The sequence below is a fragment of the Camelus bactrianus genome, chromosome 4, assembly GCF_048773025.1.
Source record: "Camelus bactrianus isolate YW-2024 breed Bactrian camel chromosome 4, ASM4877302v1, whole genome shotgun sequence".
Classification (NCBI taxonomy): Eukaryota; Metazoa; Chordata; class Mammalia; order Artiodactyla; family Camelidae; genus Camelus; species Camelus bactrianus.
Genome location: NC_133542.1, coordinates 103,323,443 through 103,346,600, shown reverse-complemented (window position 1 = coordinate 103,346,600; position 23,158 = coordinate 103,323,443). Strand labels below are relative to the sequence as shown.

At 35.1% G+C, this 23,158-nt stretch overlaps 1 long non-coding RNA gene across 2 annotated transcripts in view; it reads right to left on the bottom strand.

Moving 5' to 3' along the window:
* LOC141577569 (uncharacterized) overlaps positions 1 to 23,158 on the bottom strand; it is a 552,790-nt gene that overhangs the window by 182,184 nt on the left and 347,448 nt on the right. For both annotated transcript variants that reach the window (XR_012506834.1, XR_012506835.1), the window contains exon 3: positions 16,113 to 16,238. This is a non-coding gene — a long non-coding RNA (uncharacterized LOC141577569). The remainder of the gene's footprint in view (positions 1 to 16,112; positions 16,239 to 23,158) is intronic.

Below are 23,158 nucleotides of genomic sequence, written 5' to 3'. Positions count from 1 at the left end.
TCTTCATAAAAGCAGAATCATTGCAGCTTTTACCACTACTTCCCAGATTTAAAGCCTTTATTGCTTCTAAAACTCAATAAAGGAGTCACAGGTTGATGATTTTTACATCTCTTTTGGTGCTGTCAGTCAGAGAAAAGCAGAAATTTTTTAAATAACCATAATTACAGCATGAAGTTAAATAACAACATTAATTTTGTACAAAGTAATCCAACAAAAGAATTATGTAGCTAAGGTCTGCATGGAGTTATCAACAAAAGGTCCCATTTATAGCTAAGTTGTTTTGTGGGGGAAGGATGAGGTATGAGGGCTTCATTAAAACCTCCTAACAATAAATACAAAAGAAAATCAAACCGCAGATAGATGGCTCCTAAAACACTTCATTCCAAATGCTATGCATAAGCCATCAAAGTAGGAAAACAAAAATACCCTCAAATCACATTATCTGAAGGGAAACAGCCACTGTGTAACTCACCTACATTTCTGCCTAAAAGAGCAAATATCACACCAGTGCAGTGACAACACACACAAACATTTGGAGATTAAATGAGGAAAACTGTGTCCAATTTTTGCTCAAGTGTTACAGTTTTATGTGAGCCAATGACCGACCAGTCCACTGCGAAGAGGTGACTGAACTGCCTGCACCAGCACAGAATACCTGTGAACCCAGCCTTGTTTTGGGGTGAAAAAAAAGTGTATGTGTAACATATAAATATATACATGCATACCTATATCTGCCCTTTGTTTAATCTGTAACTCTTCAATCTTATTTTTATTAGAATCTACTTACATGACTTAGATTTGCTAGGTAATTCTGCGACTTTAAACTTCTTAAAACTGCTTTAGATCTATTTGTTTAACATTAGAGTAAAAGGTAAATGTTATAAAATTTTTGCTTGATAGTTTATCCAAAATGTCAAAACTATTTTTAAGCCTGAAACAAATTAAACAGTCATTTCCAAAGTCTGGGCTCCGGACGCAGAGTTATGGACTCGGTCTTTCTGTCCTTTCCCACAGGAATCATCAGTTACACATGTGGCTTCTGAAAAGCAAGGTGGGAATCTAAATTACAGCAGGTTTTCTCATTGACCTCTTACTCTGCTCGCAGGCTTTGGAAAGATAATTACTCATTTACATAAAAATCCTTTTGCTAGGTTATTTGAAAACTGAGATGTTTACTTCTCTTAGCAGGGGAAATGATTCAGACTTGTTAGCATAATACATAAAAATGCTAAATGAAAAAAGTCCTGGCGGTCTCTCTGCACTCTTCCCAACTGATCTGGGATAATCCAAAAGGCCTGTTTAATTGAAAGGGGCATGATATGAAATATAACGACATTTCACTGTAGGACGGTCCAAAGTTTCCATTTATTAAAAAAAAAAGGATCTGGGATCTTTATCAGAGGCATGACTGACACCCACCTGCTTATGGGAGGTTTATGGTGGAAATAATTTTCCGTAAGTACATGGTTGCTGCCCCTCCACATGCTTACCCTCTTTCCACTTTAGTAGTATTTCAAGGGCATGTGCATGGCACAGGGTTGGGGGTGGGGGTCCATGCTCTGAACCTTGGTATTTGTTCTTACTCATCAACCCTTCACTTGCATACTCCTCCTTTCTCACCACCTTTGCTTTGGGATATGGGAAGTCTCTGAAGTTCTCTTTGTCCCTGATCGTTCTCACACAAGTCTTGGCGTCAAGTCCTCTTTGCTGCTTGCGCCACCCCATCCCACGCTGGGGGCTGACTGCTAACACTAAAATCTGTAAGTTATCCCAACTCCATCTCCTGGCCACGCTGTGAAGTTGTGCGCTATGAATGCTAACTGCCATTTTCAAGTACAACTCAGATTCAGCAGGTTTCTAATTGTGGCCCGTTTAATCTTTGTCTGCTGGAAGATACGTCATTTATTCTGAGAGCTCTTTTAGACCTAATGAACCTTCCTTCATCAATCTACTGAACCCCGTGTGTATTTCAAGCACAGCTGCTCTTCTCACGTTAGTCTATGGATTTGTTTGCATTTGTGTTTCTCGCTGCTCTAGACTGTAAGCTCTTTGAGAACTTATGTGTATTTGCTTTTATATGCCCACTAGCTAGACCTGTACTAGGCATATAATAGACTCTTAATAAATATGTATTGTATAAACAAATCCTCACAACAAGCCAGTAGTGTAAATATCTTCAGCACAATTTAAATTAAGAAACTCACATATGGAAGATGTTAAGTAACTTTTTCCAGTTCTCCATATAGATAAAAATGGACATTTAAACTTCAGGTAAGTCTGACCCTAATACTTGCACTTTTTTGCATCCTGTTATACACCTTGTGTGACCTCAGACTGTGTTTTCACTATGTACAGAATTGAGTTTTTAACGTCAGTGTTTTCATTATTGCTCATTTTAATTTTTATTCCACGTGAAAATTCAAAATAAAAAAACATGATCTTTTAATTAAATAAGAGAAATTTATCCAAATGAGAATAATTTGCTTTGAATTCTCTGAATGAGCAGGATTATTATTTGGATGAGACCAAATTAGACAAATGATAGCAAATACTGAGAATGATAAATTGCAAGTGAGGTGTGCAACACTGTACTTAAAATCAAGAGTTCGTGAACCTGATCACACTACTATTGAAAAGAGATCAAAAGGAATGTTGCAATTAGCAGTGGCCAGGAGTATTTTTCCCAGGAGAAATATTCCTAAGGCAGTTACTGTGACTCTGAATCTGCTGTATTGTTTTGTGTTGATCGCTGCTCCTTCTCCCCACCCTTCGAAATATGGCTACAGGGAAATGTTGTTACAACTTATTCGGCTTAGCTGGGCTTCATTAAAGGCTAATCGGCCCATGGAATCTATTTTATATGTTTCTGTACCATTTGCTGAATTGGATCTTCTCAAAATAACATTTTAAATATCTGTATCAATAATAACGACAAGTAAACTTCTGAACTTAATAAAAATGTTCAGTGTTCATGTCCCCAAGCATTCATGAAAATCAGCAGAAACAACTTCCCAGGGAACACCATATCAAAAGGAATTTTGTCCGTGTTTTGTGGATCATGGGAAGGGGGGCAAGCTAGTTGGAAAGAAAATAAACAGGATGCTGATCCACGACATATATTTTTGGAAGTGCTCTCCAGTTGAAGCCTTCCTCTTTATATGTGCAGAAAGCCTCCTTCACTGAAGACATTCTCCCATAACTCTGCCTTATATGGACCCAGCATTGTAAAGAACATTGTTATCCTAGAAACAATACCCACAAATGCTTAGTGGTAAAGATGCTCAGAGCAGATGAATTTTTGACTCCAATTACAGAAAGCTGTATTGAAATAAGGATTTAGCACCATGATATAATCACTGAGCTCTAGTCAAACAAACCTCTCTCTTTCTCCTTCCCTCCCCTTTCCCTCACTTGGCCTTCTCTCTGCCTCCCCAGAGATATTAAGCAGCTACTCTATACAGGTAAAATTCACAAAATGAACACACAACCTTTATATGTGTTGTTAAAATCACTAAGCCAAGAAGGAAAAAAAAAAATGCAGGCCCTTCAATGTGTATATGGAAATAAAATAGGTGGAGGAAGAAAGTGAAAAGCAACTGGGAGAGACAAGAAATGCAATTATATTAAAAAGAAAACAAAATTGGGGCAGATATAGGTTAAAAATGCTAGTTTCCTTTAATGTTGATTATACTGGAAATCCATCCCTTCTAAACACTGCTTTCCTAATATTCAGCAAATTTCTGATGCTGTACAATTTTCACACTGAAAATGCTTTTCAGATTCATTAAAACTATTTTATCTCCATGTTCTAATATTGTGATAGACTTTCACCTTAAAATAAATATATATCTGTTTAGCTATCTCCTAATTTTCAATTGTTGAGGAATACATTCTGCTTTTTACTTAAAAAGAAAAAAAAGACCTATGGACTCAAATAAGAGAATTTTGAATTTCCTTTCATTGTGCTCTAGAGTGATGTTTCCTTGCATGAAAAATTTAGAGTCCATCAATAGATTCTTTATTATTTTCCTGCTTTCTCAACTGTTTTGCAGGCATGGAGTCATCAGCTTTCCCTACTTGCAAAAAAAATGATATTTGTAATTTATGATCTATTTATGGTCACCTTTCAGTTTTTTAAATAACATTAGAAAAAACACATTTAAATCTACATTTGAATCTAAATCAGATGTCATCGCAAAGGAAACTATATGTGGAATTGATTATACACATTAAGCTATTTTAGCAGAAACCAACCAGATCTGCACTGTGCTGTGGTACTGTGAATGCAGCTGTCCATCTCTGTGTTAGCATGCATGGTCTGTCTGAATGCAAATACAAGTATAAGTGAAGAGCTTGAGATCAGCTCAAAAAATAAAGTGAAATTAAAGGAGTGATTTGCAGAAGAAGTATTTGAACATAATGTTTTAGGACCAATCTCATTTTTAATAAGGTGAAGAAAATTTAAAAAAAAAAAAAAAAAACTAGAGAAAAAAACTGTTTTTGCCATGTGATCTCAACACCCAATTCCCTCCATATAAACAAGCTGTGGCAAGGGTGATTGGCCCTAGTATTCTCAGCATGATGCACTTGAGATAAAAACTGTCCTGTAACTGGAGGCTGGTTGCAAGACAGAGTCCCCCAACTCTCAGATATACTCATCTGGAATTTAGCCTCCTCTGGAGAGATGAGAAGTACGGGCAGACTGCCCCTCCTGGGGAGATACTGTAGCCCTTGACTATGAGGAGAGGGAGCTCTGTGTTCTTGGCTGCTCCTGTCTGGATTGGATTTTCTGTCACACTGTGTGCAAGGTGGGGAGAGTTGGGGGAGAGAGAGAGAAATTTGCAATTCAAACGCTACTGTCTCTTGCAATTCATACTGAGGTGTAGTAGAATTTCCTGAGTAAATGCTTCTTCATTTGCTGTATGTCCTGGGGACGATTTCCAAATAATTTTTTACTTTATAAAATACTTCTCACTCATTATACTTGTTTTGCTGGAGAGTGGGCCACAGAGATCTTCATGCCCAATTCCAGAAGTGGAACTCTACAGCTCATGTAATTTAAGTGTTCAAAATAAAAGGTAGCCTGCAAATTATTTAATCACTGTATGTTACTGATAGTAGATCAGCTGCCCCAGGAATTTAACAATTGACAAAATTTTAAACCAGTGAAGAAGCAAAACCTATAATCTGGTTCTCAATTCTTTGAAGTTATACAAAACAGAAAATCATGCCCCTTAAAAACTGTAAGTTTGTAAGGAAGATTTTTGTATTGTTAACTGAAATAAACAGTCTTTATTTAGAGAATAACAGAGGGAGAGTCCAATATAGACTAAATATTTAGTCTAAAGATTAACAGGGACATAATCTGATTATTGAGTATACTAATCCCCTATGTGATACTCGCTCTCGCTCACATTACTATTTTATAATTGCTGTTAATGTTTTTTTTAGTAAGAGAATAATTCTAATTTTGTTTTTTCCAAAGAGAGTTGTTTCTGAAATACAGCAATTTATGAAATGGATTGTTACAAAGAAACACTATGCAACTTGTTTTCAATCATCGCCAAAATGTCTTCAAATAGAACGAACAAAAATTTCTGAAAGACAATAAATCTTTCATCAAGAGAAAGATAACACTAACAGCAGTAAAAGTCATTACAGTTGTAAACTCCTGGCTGTGTAAATGGACTAGGCACATGGTAGATAAATAGAGACGTTGATGTAACTCTATGTACAGATTAGTGATTCTCAACTTAGGGTGACTTTATCTCCTGGGAGATGTTTATCAGTTAGGTAGAGTTCAGGAAGGCTACTATATATTCTGCAAATCACAGAGCATCCCCTCACAACACAAAACAATTGTGACATGGTTGAGAAATCTTGCTATTGATAATTATAAGTACAAAGCAGAGGTCCCATTATAACACTGCTATACATTTATTCAACTCATATTTATTTCATATGTAGATGGATCAAGCACTGTCCTAGGCTTTTGGAAATTCAGTGGTGAATAAGAATCTGTCATGAAAATTCTCATTAAATTCACAATTTCGTAGAGAAAACCCTGTAGAAAAGCACCTGTGGGGAATCTGAGTAAGAATCGGAGAGAGCAGAACAAAGACTTTAAAGCTCTTCAGTGACTTCTTTCTACTGGAACTTCAATTCAGTTTTATGATCACCTCAGGTCAAGAACTATGAGCTTAAATTCCAATCTTCCATGTCACAAGATATTAAAGAAGAGAAAGCAGTCTCTTTTTGAGCCAAAGTTTTGTTCACTGAACAACGCAAAATTTTTAATCTAGATAGACGATCAGAAGATCAAGCACAGAGAACTTAGTTTCTACATTTAACAAGTAATTTTATTTTCACAATGAATAGAGAAGCATCTTAAGGAGATTTAATGGAGGAAGGGGAATCACATACAGATTTTGGTTCAACAACGTGTTAGAAGTGAAGTATAATTCTGACAGAGCAAAGGGTTATCAATTTCCCTTAGACCTCTGACCTCATCCTTAGGGATGTATTTAGAAACAGGGATGAAATAAGAGTTAGTAAGAACAATACAAGCTATTTCTCTGTAATGCCTGGGGACTACTTGGTGGCAGTGTCAGTAGTCTCAGAAATGGGTCTAAGACTTTCAGTAGCAGTACAGGTAAGAGCAGTTATTGTACTCAGGTGTAAGTTGTGACAACAGCATGGTTTTAAATTTTTGCCTCTACAACTGATAAAGATACACCTCTGGCAGGTTAGAGAAGGAGATAAGAAAGCCATCGGATGATCTGCAGTAGATGAGGAATTCTGTAATGACTCCAGGATTCAGAGGAGAAATGGAATTTCTACGGAAGAGCTAAGGTAAACAACCAAAATACTCTTTTCCAACTATTATTGTAGTCTTGTTTTACTTCCTGACTCAAGCAGTGTGAGAAACATTTAAAAAAGTTTTTTTCCTCCTCCAGTGTATCTCCTTTCAAAAGAACAAACACCCATTTAAAAAAAAAACAAAAAACTGAGCTTATGACATGAGTGCGTTTTGGCACAATTAAATCAGTAATAAAAATTTTCTCCTACAAAGAAAAGGGAAGTCCATTGACTCCTATATTATATCCATTATAACACCAAGAGTGAAAATAGGATAAAAGTAAAAGAATAGCATTTGCCTGCCTGGAGATCATACTCTGTAGATGAGCAAAGATATTACTGTTCCTTTCTTAGAGTTTTTTGCTTTTCAGTCTTGCCAACGTAGGATTGATATTTTCATTAAAAATTACAAGCTTCCTCCCAAATGCACATCAAAAGCAACATTCAGTATCGTTATCATGGATTCTATCGCTATGGGCAGCCGTTCTGTATTCCCTAAACACGCAAGGAACCTGAATCTAGGGTCAGTAGATAAAAGAAAGTATGACAGACCATGTTGTTTTAGATTTTATATTTTCCCTAACAATCTAATAAAATAGAAGATGAATAGGAGAAATTATTAAATGGGTAGCAGAAAAAGAAAATGGTAGCAGTAAATCTCTATCACTTTATCAACTGATTTAAACGAAGGGCTTTTAAGAGACTGTCTAAAATTTAGATGTGAAATTACAATAATGTGCAAAATGGGGAGGAGGGAGGGAACATACTTGTTGATTTTTATAAAAAATGAAATTTCAACTGGGAAAGTCCAAATTCATTATATCCTTGGAGAATTGTGTTTTCTTAATATAAATGTGAGGGAAGGAAGCAAAGAAACACTCTTCAAATCTTATGTTTTGCTGATGTGATGGAGGAATAAAACTGAACACATTTTTGTTCTGATCCCAACTAGCTATTATTCCAATAATTGTTTAATGTTACATTAAAAATACATCATTAAAGTAAAGTAAAAAAAAACACTTCCGCACTGTGAGTAGAAAGCACTTACACTGAACACTTAATACTGAAAAAATTACCACTAAGAATAAAATTTACTTCTGGCTGCCTAACTGGAAATATAAAAAGAGAAAGAAAGTCTACTAAAATTTCATTCATGAATGAAAAGTTGCTTATTAGTTTATGAAGATAGTTCTTCAAATTTTTATTCACACTCAATTCTTAGCCAATTTATCTGGGAGAAGTTTTTATAAGGACTATTGGATAATATGAAGGACAATCTTTCATAACCATTTTACAAAAGACGAAGACTTATTTATTTTCTAATTTTTTGTATGAATCACAAAGATAAAGTTAGTCATGTCAACTCATGGTTTATGGAAGCTATTTCTAAGTTGTACAAAAATATATCTGAGGCAAGAACTTTCTAGTTTTCCATTCCCAAGTTAAATGGAAAATGAATTCAGGATAAATAATGGATCTGACATAAAATTCAGTTACGTAGGACTGCGAATGATTAACATGTCTTTCAGCACTAATATTCCTTACATCAATTGCATTAGTCAAATTTTTTAGGGTTAAGTTATGACAAAATTTTGAAACTGACATGTTTGCTAATGACCTGAAGTAGAGATTCCTTATTAATTGATTGAAAACAAAGTCACATGGTGCAGGTGATACCACCAATTTTTTTTTTTTTTGAAGAATCTAAATGTTTGGCTCCTAATTTTGCAGGGAGTGCCAAGCCTTTTCTAACAGCTGTAATTCTGTTTCAGTACGCATGCAAGTTGAGCTCACGAAATTGTGAATTACATAGCAGAGATGAGATGAACTTATTTGCAAAGATTTTGAGACATAGCCTCTGGACTGATTCTTAAAACCGCCACTGAATGATTAGTTTTTATTGTATTGAAAAACTACAGTGAGTATCTTAGCTAGGAATCCCTTAAAATGGACCCAGAAACAAGTACTCAGGTACAGTTGTAAGAAAACATGACATGAGAAAAAAGGAAGGAGTAAAAGCTCATACAAGGGTGCATTATCAAGTTCATTGCTGTAGGCTTTAACTCTAAATTCCCTCTGGACATTTGAAGAGTCAGAACACCTCTCAGAATGGTCCATTTAAAATTAAAGATGCTGAAATTCTTATGCAAAGCCCCTGTTACCCATTGTTTGAGGACTGCCTCCCAGGGGCATCTTCACCTCTGTATTTCTAGGCAACTCGTATGGCCAAATCCAGCCAGTTTTTGCAAGGGTAGCCTGCTGGAAGATGCAGGGTGCTTAAATTTGCACAACAGCAGTTCAAGATGAGCAGATTAAAAACAGAGATGGGTAGAGTAATGTGATGCAGGCAAGAGAGGCATGTTCACAGTGAGTTTTGGAGATAACATATATAAGCTACCTTTTTTTTTTTCCAATCATCCCAACTGGATGCTAATCAGTACCTGCTGAACAGGAAGGCTTGTGGGTACTTGTCTGCTTTGATACTATTCCTTTTAATAGTTGCAAATGTTTTTGAAGGTCCTGAAATGTGATACTAAGATGAAGTCACCAGTGTGAACAAAAAATATTGCCAGTCATATCAGTAAACAAAGAATGCTGTGGCCATCAAGTCATCAGCTGCTACTTCCATGCCCTCCCCCCGCCCTCCCAGTGAGCAGAAGGAAATGAGGATGCAGAAAGACGGGCCGTCCAGCCTCTGCCGCCACCCACAAAGGTGCCCCCCAGAGGGAACTCAGGATGGGAAAGAGCAGGAAGCTGGCTCTAGATGGCTAAGGTGCACATGAAAGGGATGCTTTCAGTGAGCCCAGAGCTTTGCACCTTCCTGTACGTAGAAAAGCACTAAATTCCTTAACTTGAGATACCTGGTTTATGTTAATTAACAGTTATCTTTCGATGTTCCAACTACCTGGTCTTTGTTGCAAAAACTCGTATATCTTGGTTTCTCCCTTGCCACTTTGGAGCAGTCCCTCAGAAAGCTCTGAGAAGCCATCAGCCCAGGCATAAATCCTCAGAAATGTCGACTAAAGAAAACATAACTTACATATGTGTATATTATAGACATGTATATGTGTGCATATATACACAATGACATAACTATTCTCTTAGAAGTATTTATATGTCATCCTGTTACCTAAATATGGGTTTGCAATACAAAGTTACCAAATTAATCCCTGTCCTAGATTTAGCAATGGGTCACAACATCATGCAAACAGCTCCTCTGGGACTTTGTCACCTAAAGCATGCAAAATATATTAAATTGATTAGATGAAAAGAAAAGTTGCCATGGCCACTCATGTGGGTAGCAGGTCAGGAAAACTGGATTCGGAGAACAGAGACCAAGCAGTAGAAGGTAATCTATTACGTGGGTTCCACTGACAGCTAAGTGTCTGCAGGTGTGCTTCTCAGCCCTTGGACTCTTCTGCTGGAAATGGACTCCCTCAAACCTGTTTTGTTCTCTGTAGAGCAGGCACTACTGGTCTCTTTCCACATTGCAACTTTTCAATGTATCTTGGGTCTGGGCTGAGCAGTCACGTGAAATTCATGAACTCAACCTTTATGGAATCATCTAATGCTGCAATTGGAAGGAATTTTAGAGGTCAGCAAATCTAGTCCTTGTATGATGTGATGCATCATTTACCATTTATTGACTGTTCGCCTGCAAGCAAATACCCTAAGGATGTTCTCTCTGGCCATCTTTCTGGGATCCAAGAAACAGTTTCCAATCTGAGGGCCATAATAAGACTATATGAAAAGAAAACTTGATGGCCATATTGCTGATGTTTAAATCCTGGCTCTGAATTGATGTCTCTGTGATTTTGGACAAGTTAATTGAGTCATAGAGATGCAGATAGAGATTAAAGGTTTTTTACAGTGTTTCTTGGCACTCTGTAATGCTCAATGAATTTAAATTACTATTTTCATCAAACTCTGCCCAACTTAATACTTCCTCTTTCTCACAGCTGTCTCTCCTAGCAAGCACTCAGTATTCTTTTATATCATCTCACCCAGGAAAAAAGAGGATATTAATAAATGCTTGTTCTCCTTTGCCTACTGTTTAGGAAAAATATAAAAGGTATCTTATCAGTTAAAGCTGGCTTGCTGGAAGTCATATATGACCATAGAACAACTTTATCTGTGAACCCCAGAGATCAGTATGTTGTAATACAGCACACCTCAGAGGCACTCCACGTTATCATTATCTAAGACTTTAAATAATTTTATCATCACTTCCAATTTTTATATGTTCTACAACACTGCAAATTTGTGTAAATGGTGAAATTCTAACATAGAATCAATGAACCTGACATTATACAATTGCACGTCACTTTAAATGGAGCTGTTTTAGTTAAAATAGGAAGCAAGCAGGAGCAGGTACCATCTATATTTCATTCATTGCTATGTAAAGCGTAGAGTATTTGTGCACGGTATGTTCTAAATAAATATAGTTGATTGAGTGATCTATTTAGTTATTAAAAGATAAAACATAACATTTGTAATAATTAAACATTAATAGAATCAGTAAATGTACATTTTACTAAAGCAAGAGAACTGACACAAGCAGGATAAATTGCTACTGCCACCAGAATGCAGATACTACGAAAGCCGATGCATTCCTAAAAATAACCATATTAAAGTTTTAGTGGGAAAATCATGCTTAATACTCGCTACACATGGTGTTTGCTAAATAATGTGCATATTTTAATTTCAAACTAGTTTATGTCTTCTTAGTGAGCACCCACATGCTGTGTATTTTCTAAGCTATACATTTTTAACAATGGCTATATGATCATCAACATATCTTCAGCTAACAGCAAATGGAATATTTTTTCAATATTCTCATCTTAATGACAGCTTCCAGCATACATGCTTATTTGATCATGTGACTTTTGTCCTTTCTTTGGTGGATATGGTGTATCACATTGATTGATTTGCATATGTTGAAACATCCTTGTGTCCCTGGGATGAATCCAACTTGATCATCGTGTATGATCTTTTACACGTGTTGTTGGATTTTGTTTACTAATATTTTGTTGAGAAGTTTTGCATCTATGTTCATCACCATATTGGCCTGTAATTTTCTTTTTTGGCAGTATCTTTGGTTTTGGTGTCAAGTAATGGTGGCTTCAGAGAATGAGTTTGGGAGAGTTCCCTCTTCTTCAGTCTTTTGGTAGAGTTTGAGAAAGATCGGTATGAGTTCTTTCTATTTGAAACTTAACCGAGACACAGATTCCATTTGTCTATCATACAAAGTTGAGTAAATTATTTTAACTTTTTTGAACGGCTCAATTTTCTCCTCAATGTCTTAAACTCAAAACTGGCCTGGTTAGAAGTTTTTACAGTGAGTTACTTATAGAGACATAGCAACTTTTATTCTCTATAAATGATTAACTGACAGATTTCTTTATCCATGCTTCTTTTAAAATTTTACTCTTTTATTATACTTACATAGTTCAGTGTGCTAAAGTATCCTTGCATAATTCAAGACTTTATTATAATACGAGAGACCATAAATCAGGATTACACACCTTTATGCTGTTTATAAATATAAAATTCTTGGTTGTTTTCACATTAATATATTTATACATTCAGTATTCTATTTGATTATGATAAACATTATACAGTGAAAGAGATATAGATACATATTTAATCTGTACAAATATATACATGCAAAACCCACAGATGAGATTTCTTTCTTAGAACCAAAGAAGACAACATTTACGAAAACCTTGAATTCTGTTTCTTTTAAATAAAATAGACCTGAATTGTTATTGCTTTCTCTGAGTCTACTTTTTCCTAGATGCATTTTACTCCTCTGGTTCATTCTGACCTAATAACTACTTTACGAGCCCCCTGTAATTCTGCCACTTCACGTGGTCTGTATCCACAGGGTCATAATTCTTCTATCACATTCTTACTCTTTCCTCTTCTATCTTAATTACTCTTCATATTTCTTTGAGTTTTAATTGGAATACTCAATCTCCTTACTTGGAGGTATAAGAAAAATATCATATTTGTATATTCTCTAATTTATACTGTGAGTTTTTCAAGAACAGCCTCTTTCATAGACTTCTTTGTACTCAGCCTTGTCATCATATCAAAGCCCAGGAACTGTAATGTACGTGGTGCAGAAATTCTATGTGAGAGACGATGGCATCCTGTATACAATTCTACTGGGATTATTCTGACCTTTCAAAACTATGTTTCTATTCTTTGTTTTTGAAGGATGAAAATAATACATATTATAATCATTGTAATTTTTAACATAAAACCTATATAAAGGAGAAAGTAAAATTCATCAATAGTCCCCTTCAAGCTCCTCACTTCCCGAGACAGTTAAGTTTAATAGTTTGAAATAAAATTCTTCCAGATATTTTTTTCCCACCTAAAATAATTTTATACAGAAATTTGTTTTACACATTGTGTGAGCCTGGGTTGGGGTGAAGGATCCTTGGGTGATCAGCTTAGCTGTCTGCTCTTTCCTGCAGTAAGAACTATGCTCTTGGCTACTGTGTCCTCCCTGCCTCCCTGAGCCCAAGCCGGGATGCCAGATACAAAGGGCTGGCACGGAGAGAGGCTTAGATGCTGGCCTAAGCTGAACACAGGTGAGGAGTGTTGCATAATCAAAGCCTGAGTAAATATAGGTAATAAGACACTTGCATTGACTAAATCTTGCAAGAAAAAGTATTTACGTTTCTCTTTGGTATTTTAGTTTCTCAGAAAGGAAATGCACAATGATTAGTTTTGCTAGAGCAGGCAGATAGCTAGATATGAGTAGAGAATGGGGGACACAGACCAAATGGCAGGAATTGGGCAGAAAGGAGGGGCACAGGCCAAATGCAGGAAACCACACATCATGTGAGCAGCAGGGGTCCTTGGGCAGAGAAATAAAAGCAGGAACATTGGGGCTGGTAAGGGATCATGCCTTTTGGGATGACAAGTGGCCTGGAGAAGAACAAAGGTGAGAAAAGGCAAGAATTTCTAGTGTCCTAATGTAACCTTTTGCTCATTATGCCCTCATTTCAATAAAATTAGCCTTGCATATCAGAAGTACCCATCATGCACTGTTGCCATGACACTTTCAATCCAGACTAAATAAGGACAAAAATCCCTCTTCCCTATGGGAAGGTGGAGTTGGGATGATAATCAGGGAATACTACCCTCAAACCCATTCCTCCCCTATGAATATTCCACCCATTCATTTTTACACCCTATGTAACTAACTTGCTAAAGAAACTCGGGGCAGCCGCTCACCTGAGCCTGCCCGCTCTCCCCTGAGAGTGTACTATCCATCCTTTAATAAATCCTCACTTTACCTTTTTTAACCTCTAAGTCTTGTGTCTGAATTCTTTCTGGGATAGGATAAGAACCTGGAACACCAGTTGCATCTATTGACAATATCTTAAAATAAGAGTTTCCTATCCTGAGAGAATATCAAATTGTCCTTATATGTAGACCATTAAAAGTATTTTATTTGTCACATACATATATTTTTTTCATGATTTTTCCCTATCAAGACCTCTCCAACAAAGTCTTGATTTTAATATAATAATAGTACATACACTGAATACCATGTAGATTTTTAAATATACTGCTCTAGTTTCAAAATCAATTACTGGTTTTATTAAAGTAATTTCAGTTAATTATACGGCAACTGTGCTGATCATTTAAAGTCTTTATAGCTCAAATATTAGCAATCATTAACTTCTTTACACAGACTAGCTGTCCAATTTTATATAATTTACATGCATATTTGACTCACTAACATCTTTGCAATATTGAAGTTGATTTTTAATATAAAGTGGAAAAAGTCATTAAATTTTTAAAAGCCTATAACATTTTCAAGAAATGCTTAAACCATTAATTAAAGGGAAGAAAGCTATTTACACTATACCTCTAATTTCCATAGTAAATAATTTTAAATGTGAAATTTATTATCTGAATACAAGATGTTCCCTGAATATGTGCTGAAATACAACATGTATTTTGTACTTTGGTTTCCCTGATATTAAATATTTGTGTTTTAACTGTGCTGCTTTGTTGAATACTATTTATATCCTAGTGCATGACAGATATTAGAAAGAAGTCTTTGAAATGACTTTAGGAATAACCTTTAGAACAACGTACAAAAGAGAAAAATATTTAAATAAATTTTGGAATGAAAAATCCTCATTTTTCTAGTATCATTTTACTTGAATATATTCACAATGACAATTGTGTCTGCTAAATAACATTTTGTAATTTATAAAGAGAAAGTAATATACTTTTACCAAAAAGCACATTAAATGTCTCCTTAAAAAATTTCATTAAAAACTCATATATTAAAACTCTTTACTCAAGATACATTCCTATACTAATAATTAAAAAGATTTGATCTTGCAACATCTAAAATCTAATATTTCCTGGTTATTCTCAAAACCTATTCACGGAAGTTCTAGGGTCTAAGAATTCAGTATTAACATTTTCCTCTGCAGCCCTCACATTTTCCAGCCTTTCTCTTTATCCCTACCTAGACATATCTAATAAGACAAAGTTAACTTCCTGCACCATCTACCCAAACAGATTGGTTTCATTCAGGAAGTCCCATTAACGTATAGAGTGGGAAACCCACATAGTATAACTCATGAAATACTTAGCTTCACTGAATTCCTACAAAGGGTCTTCTTTGGAAACACGCATCAAGAATTGTAGTTACTCATATTATTTCAAGAAAATAAAACACAAAGTAAAATATTTGTCAAACTGCTTGATGTGTACTACCTTGTCTTTACCATGAGGGTTAAAGCCACAATACAGATTAAGAATTAACTCAGTTTCAAAACAAAACAAACAAAAAAAATTCTGAATCCAACAAGTGTAAAATGACTTAGTGAAAACCACATGATACTTTAAAGCAGAGAATGAAATCAAATCCTAGTTCTGCTTTATCCTAAAGCTTACATTCTTTTTGAGATGCTATAGTACTTTCCAAAAATAGGCTAAAAATCATTTAGCCTAAAGACGATTCATCACATACATTTTACAGATGACCACATTTATGATGTTTGTTGACTTCTTTTTAACTCTTAGTCTTTTTTCCCTTTGGTCCCACTCTGGACAAGCTGATGCAAGAGCCAGCACACACCTTCTCCTTTGGAGCAGGTGGGAAATTTAAATCTCACACACCTCCTGACTGGGTGTCAGAACATTCCCCTGGTTACACCTTTTAATAGCTATAAACCCATCATCCCCTCTGCTTTGCCCAAGCCACCTCTTACCTGTTTGCACAAACTGATTTCCCCAGGTGTCCCTGGTATGAGGACCTTCTGTCAGATTCTCTTGGTGGGTGATGTGTCATCAGCTTCAACATCTGAATGCAGATTGGGGTTGGGGGGAGGTCCATCCTGCAAAATAACAAAATATTTATAACTCTATAAAGGAGTTTATAGGTCAGTTCTCAACCAAAGTAACAATATTACTCACAGATTCTAAGGAAAACATCCAATACGTAACTGGTTTGTTACAGATAGCTGAGATATATCAATATAAACCAAAGGTAAAAGTTTAGAAACTAATCATTTGATCCTTGACCCATTTTCCTATTTTATAACCTCACTGGACACTTCTGTGAATGAGATAATTGGTAGTAATCAAATACTATTCATTTTAAAATACTCTTTGTATCTAATATGTAACAAGCATCTAATAAATGCTATTTGAATAATAAATTAACAGACACAATTGATTATTCTGCTTACATTTATTCTTAATAAAATTTGATATACATTGTAGAGGCCTATTTATGTAAGAATCATCAAATCAGACTGACCATGTTCATACTGTTTCAGATTTTCATGATATAAAAAATAACACTTTCTAAAAAGAGTAGAATAAATGCTGTATATATTCACAGTCTAAAAAATCTGCATCCATGTGGAATTACCATTTAAAATAAGGGCAAAATTTAACAAAGAATGTCAGAGTTTATGTCAATAGAACTTTGATAATGATTTTTATGCTCCAAAATTAACATGGACCCACCAGTTAAAATAATTAGATACCTTAATTAGTTATACTATTAATGAATTCTGATCCTCTACTAAGAAATTGATTGAGAGTAACAGCATTTTCTTTAAATTCTAACTCTAAAACAAACAAACAAATGCACAAACTGGAAGAATTAATCATTTTCTGTCAATGTTTTCTAATTTTCCATTGATGAAAATGAAATAAAGGAATGTGTTATAACACAGCTTATATACAGATCTCTTTGGAGTTTCATGCATTGGCACAGACTTTCTGTCTTCAGGGAACATTGCATTTTTTAAAACTATCTCTGAACAACCTAAATGTCCTCAACAGATGACTGGATAAAGAAGTTGTGGTATATTTATACAATGGAATACTACTCAGCCATAAAAAATGATAAAATAATGCCATTTGCAGCAACATGGATGGACCTGGAGATTGTCATTCTAAGACAAACAAGCCAGAAAGAGAAAGAAAAATACCATATGATATCACTTACACTTGGGATCTTTAAAGAAAAAAAAAAAGACAAACTTATTCACAAAACAGAAACAGACTCACAGACATAGAAAACAAACTTATGGTTACCAGAGGTGTAATGGGGTGGGAAGGGAAAAATTGGGAGTTCGAGATTTGCAGGTACTAATACACATAAAATAGATAAACAACAAGTTCCTACTGTATAGCACAGGGAAAGATATTCAATATATTATAGTAACTTATGTTGAAAAATATGAAAATGAAAATATATATGTTCATGTATGACTGAAGCATTATGCTGTACACTGGAAATTGACACAACACTGTAAAGTGACTATACTACAATAAAAAAAATTAAAAAAATAAAACTCTCTCTGCTGCAAATATTAATCGGTATAATGCCCCTGTTAAATCACTCTGCAGTAAGATTAAACTTACACATGTTTTCAAGTTAATACACTGTTACTGAGATAACCAAAACTCTTTAAAAATCATAATTTTCTGTTCTTTTCATATCTCCTGTTCAAGACACATATTGTCTGCCCAAAGAAATGGAGAGGATGGAAATCCCTTGTGATCTATTTAATATATAGCTCTTAGGAAGCTAATATAGAAATTAAAGTTCTCATGCAAAAAATATATTAGAAATATGTGGAGAAACAAAAAATAAAGTGTTACTTCTTAACATATTTATGTGATCCCAAAAACAGTATGGAAGAGACTTTCTAGTTTGAAGGTGAATTTGCTAATATGGAAGGAGTGAAACTCACAAAAGGCCATTAAGTCATACCCTTTTGTCTGAATGTTGCAACATGTAAACAACTCAAGATAAAATGAATTTGAAATTAATAGAGAGGGAAAACAGAATTATGGAAAAAAAGAGAGAATGGGTTTTTTGTTTGTTTAAGGTGTGGCAATCATTGGCTTCTGACATTTGCATGGTGCTGGTCCTAGAATATTTAACATTATGCTACTTGATTCAAGATTCTTTGTTATCAGGTTCCCTTGCCAGCACTGAAGTTCTGGAAGTACAAACATAATATCTTTTTAACCAAGATTCATGGGCCCAGGAGTCAATACTTTTTAGCAAGAGACATGAACTTAAGTGTCAGTTCCTCAGATTTTTAGTGCAGAGTTTGTGTTAACAGGATCTGATGAGGCTCTTTCCAGTAAGATAAAAAAAGGAGTCTTAAATCAGTTACTTCCAATTTTTAGCTAAAGGTCACACAAGGAGTCCATACTTTATCCTTGAGAATAACTTTTTGTACTTGTTAGTAATAAATCTGGCTTCAGTGACTTAAGACTTTATAATAATATATTAGATGATTGTGAAAGCTTTGAAGTGTCTTTGTTCTCTCAGTTTTCATTGCTGATGATGGATGATAAGGACAAAGATGTTTGTAGATGGTGAGCAGCATCGGATAAAGCATTGACACTGATAGTTATTTATGTTATTCTGAAAGCAAACATAAGGGTTCCAGATTAGAATCAGACTATTATTAATTACAGCAATGACCACATCAGTTTTCCATACCTCACTCTCAGAAAGATGCAATGAGAGGCCGATGGTTAGCCACCCATACAAAAAGTGGTTTTCTTATACTACAGGAGAGGAATCTGAAATTATGTGTTTACAAAGTGACTGATATACAGTTACACTCCTCTCCCACTTGAGAGAGAGAGAAACTGTACCTCCTTAATGAAAACAAATCTCCGAGGCAAGAAGAAGAAGGTCCCTAGTTTACAACCATTTTGAATGTGAATGTAAAGGAACAGCCCAGGGATCCAGCCCCTGTGAAATGCAAACCCACACCTCTGTGCAAAGTACACTGAAAACGTGAAAGAGCAAATGCTTCCAGAGGACAAAAGGACACAGTGTCTATTTTTAGCATGTCAATTTCCATTGTTCAGGAGGCCAGAACCCTGCAGGAACACTGAAAAATCCAAGGAGGACTACTTTCCCAGTGTCTTGCAAAGCTTTTTATAAAATATAAAATCATAAAGTGAATGCCTTTTTTAGCAGATAGAGAGATTCCCAAATTAGACAGCTCACCAAAAGTGTGGGTCATTGCCCACCAGTTGAGGAGGAATTCTCAGCAGAAGCAGAAAGACAAAGTGAAAGACACCTTTATTGCTCAAAAGAGAGAAGGGAAAGAAAGTGTTTGAGTGGGGGAAAAGAGAAGAGAAGTGCTCCAGTGGGGAACTGTTAGCCCAGGTGGCAGGATGAGAGCTACATCTCCAGGTAGGGGCACAGGGGCTTTTCCTGGAGACTTCTGCCCTCATGTCCTCCTTCCAGGTGTGTTGGAGTCAATCACTTTTCCCAGTCCTTATGCAGGATATTCTGGCTGTTGTCATGGCAACTGTCAACTCTCCTGGTGCTGGTGGGTGTGTCATTTAGTATGCTAATGAATTATAATGAGGCTCAAAGTCTACTGGAAGTCAAATCCTCTGCCATCTTGGGCCTAATTGGTTCTCACCAGTTTTTGTTTTTTCTCTTTGCAGCTTCCTCCTGTGACTTAGATAGGAGTAATTGGTTTCTACTCAAGGGAGGGACAGAGGTATGATCCTGGGGGCAATAGCCTTGAATTTCTAACAGAGAAATTCAAGAGACTACTGAAGGGGAGGCTAAGGAAGAGATCTGGTCATCACACAGTATACCTTTTTTCCTCTGGTAGCAAGTATAGTGTCTGTAAAACATCTCAGGAATGTGCATCTGATAATGAATCTGTGACTTTATTGTCCTAATTATCAACTGCTTGAGCCTGCTCTTTTATGACTCAGAGAGGCCTGGGAAATTTCATCTTTTCTACAAACAAGAGGCAGAGGTTTGGGAGGGTGCCCCGCAAGGTCCTGCTAGGACTCCCCATTGGTATTGGATATTTAAGTTAGATAACACAAATTGGACACACGGTATTAAAGTTGTGAGTTTATCTTTTAAGTTATGTTTACATAATCATCTTTTCATTGAGCAAAGCTGCTAGCCATCCAAAAAACAGACAAACAATAATAAGAATGTGTACATGTTCATTTAAATGGTACAAATGCATAAATTCCATTTGCTGGTGTTCAAACACCTATGTCCCACTTTCATAGATATTTGCCAGAATTATGAGGTTGGCAGACAGGACATGTACTAGAGACAGCCTCAGGAATTTTGAGCAAAATTGTCCAACAAATACTGATTTAAGATTGCAGCCAAATTTCTGTTATGGGAAAAACTGAAAAGTTTGGGCCAATTAATTATGTTGGGTGATTTGATCACACTGGAAGCAGGTATAAGAGAGTTTATTTAATACTGCTATGGGCCAGTTTTGAGGTCCTGGCTCAGTTTCCCTTTCTAACTAAGTTCACATTCCCCAACCATTCACCTTACTGGGTTCTCATACTTCAGGCCACAGTATACCTTCCTTGGATTAAATACCATAAAATGAATGATAGTCAATTTGCCTGAGAGCCATCCAAATTATTTAATGAGCCAATCCCCAGGGAACCCATGAAATCTAGCTAATGTCACCCTACTTGGCACATATAAGCTGTCCCCTGAATTCCAACTTGCTGTTATCTTATCCCCAGGTCGACCTTTGTAAGGCCCTCAGTGAAGGCCTTCTCTCACTCAGCCTTTCATCTATCTTGAGTGTCAGTATGTTGTGCCCACCATCAAAAGAATCTTCAAATTTTATGAAACTGAAGGTAGAATCCTCATTTTAGGAATGACATTCAATTAATTTATAAGAATGTAAATGATTATTCCTGAATGAAAAAATACACAAAGAGAATTGTAAAAAATCTCCAAGGCTTTTGATTAATACTATAAATCAATCAAATGATATGGCATGTATTATAAATTGATATATCATGAATTATACTGGACTGACAGGTGTACTAAAATCTGCAAACAAGAATTAATTGGTAAATAGTACCTAGTCTTTGGGTTTCAGCATAAATCCTCACATGAGAAGGCTACTTATGCATATAAATTATGACAATGAAACTGTATAGGTTTGGAAAACAATTCTCACAATTATGAGTTGATTACAACTTGGAGAATTCATACAAGCTTCATTCCTCACATGAACAATTTTTAATCTTTCTTTTTATAAGGAGATAGAATACAATTTGTGTTAACTGGGTCATTCCAGCAAAGTTCACATTCATATTATTATTATTATAGATAATGTAACCTCACTCATTTACGTTAACTTTCATCTTAACCCAAGTAACTAACTTTTGCTTAATACAAACACAGACACAGTGAAAACTAATCACAGATCCATAAACTCTTCATCTTTATGAGCAGATATTTCATATAAACTTCAGAAATTCTACTGTCAAAAAAAAAGGCACCAAAACATAACAGCATACAGAAGCATTTTCACATTCTATATGGAAAAAAAAAAAAGGTAAATTAAAATTATGTTTAATGATCAAAGCTTCTATTTTTGCTTGCTTTGAAATTCCCAGGAAACCAAAGATTATTTATTAACACATTTTAATATTAGTCTAAGGTCTAAAATTTACTTTGGAACTTGGAAATTGTAATTAAAGTCAATATATTAATCCCTCATTATTCCTAGAATTATTAGAATTTATGGGTTTTAATGTTTTGAGATAACCTAATAATTACAATCTAACTTAAGTGCCATTTTATATATTTGAAATCTGAAACATTTGTGGGAACAGTGATAGCTTCTTTGACTCATAAACCAATGTTTATTTCTAAAAGTTTAAATCACGAGATGCTTAGAAATAATCTTGCATAGAATATTTTCTTGGCATTAATTTACAAAGTAATACTTGGAAGAAGACATATGCATTAGTTAACTTGTGTTATTCACATACTTAATAGGACTACTACGTGTTCTTATTTTAATACACTTTATAAGCTTATGTGTTTATAAAACTGAATTTTAAAGACTTCTTAAATCATATTTATGCTTTCTTCTTCATTTCGTGGAACTAAAGGTCATCTTTTCCCTTTTACATTGAGCAAGGCCATTACTAAATTACTTTCCCAAGTTGCAGGTTTTATTTTTCTTTTTTGTATATATAAGCTCATATATCTTAAGCAAAATAAATTCAGTTTAGTAATTTTTCTTTAGTTTCTTTTTATAGATGGCAATTGCTGTGTATTAGACTAGATATTTTTATAGTGAACATATAATAATTTTCTTGATCAATTCATTTCCAAAAGTTCCCGATAGAGGGGATAAAGTAAAAGAGAAAAAAATAAAATAAAAAGGAGAATTTGAAGAAGCCAGTTTCATCGATGTGGGAAATTATTATTGTCAAAAGCTATGTATCGGCCTTCTGCATGAAGGAAAGAAATATTAGATGCAGAAGTCTTCTGAGACACACGCACACGAGCTTTTATAAATCATTTAAATAAAGTGAACTTTCATAAATGTTCTATCTTTCGGACAAAGAATCTAGACTCTCTCTTCCTTTTTGTGCTAAATTGTCTCCAAAATGAAAAATTTTGTTTATGTCAAAAGTTCCTCAAAGTGACCATTGTAATTCCAGATTGTCCTTTATGAAATCCTTTCAAAAATTAATTTTTTTGTGCTTTGGCACCCATACAAATGGGCAGATGGAAACTGGCTTCATGGCAAACATCAAATGATGGTTGCCCTTTGCTTTTTTATTGGTGAAAAACAAACATTATTCATTAAGAGTCCTCCCAAAATCAAAACCAACGCTGAACTCGTATGTACCTCATAGAAAGTCTTAGAAATTGTAAAACTGAAATATAGAAATTGTATAGAATTACTCTCTAATTATACCACATTAAAAACTATAAAGAAATTGCAAAGGTAGA